Source organism: Myotis davidii, unplaced genomic scaffold (genome assembly GCF_000327345.1).
Source record: "Myotis davidii unplaced genomic scaffold, ASM32734v1 scaffold428, whole genome shotgun sequence".
Taxonomy (NCBI): domain Eukaryota; kingdom Metazoa; phylum Chordata; class Mammalia; order Chiroptera; family Vespertilionidae; genus Myotis; species Myotis davidii.
Genome location: NW_006299834.1, coordinates 3,904,446 through 3,905,361, shown reverse-complemented (window position 1 = coordinate 3,905,361; position 916 = coordinate 3,904,446).

Here is a 916-nt window from a genome sequence, read left to right as displayed (position 1 = left end):
CCTGGACCCTTCCCCAACCTCCAGATGCAACCAAGATTAAGAGCTTGACCTCATTCCTTCCAGACCATTTCTATGCTTCTGTGTATGCATATGTTTGTAGGACATTGTTTTTTGTTTTTTTAAAATCCTTTATTATTGAAAGTATCACATATGCCTCACTCAGGACATTGGGGTGGGTGTGTTTCTGGCGGAAGTTCTAAGCTCAAGCCGGAGGCGGTGAGAAGTCCTTCCTATCCCCAGTCCCACCAGGAGCCTCCCCTGCTGACGGGCACTAGGAGACCCCAGGCCTGCCCAGCTGTTCTCCCTGAGCCCCGCTGTGGTGGTGCTGGGCTGGAGGGCAGGGCACGTTTCCGCTTCATCCAGTCCCTGGGTGTTTATTGCAGACTCCCTGCCACCCTGGACGGGGAGAGTTTACAAGGCCCCTGGCAGGAGTGGGGGTCACTGACTCCTCTCACTCAGCATCCTGGGGTACAGCCCAGACACCCACCATCAGGCAGGGGCCAGCCCACGGTGGAGCTGAGAAACAGGGCGAGCGATGTCGGTGGGCAGGGCGTGGAGGGGACCCATGGCTCCTGACTCCCCTCCTGGGAAGTTGGGGAAGCCTGCTCTTTGTGCTGGCTGAGGAGCCCTGGGGGCCCAAGCTGGGAGGCGAGAGTTCGGGTTTCCTTCTCCCATCAAGCACAGGGCGGCCCGGGCAGACTGGCTCCACACAAGGTTCGACTTGCAAGGACCCTCGAGACAGGAGTCAGCCGGAAGACGGTGACTTGTCCAAAGTCAAGCACAGAGCTAGCGGTCCAGGGTCCAGGCCTCCTGCCTCTGAATTGACACCCTTCCCAGTGACGGCCGCCTGCCTGGGTGTGGCTCTAGGTCTACCCGGGGGTGTAACACGGAGAGACTAATTCCCAAGGGACTGGCA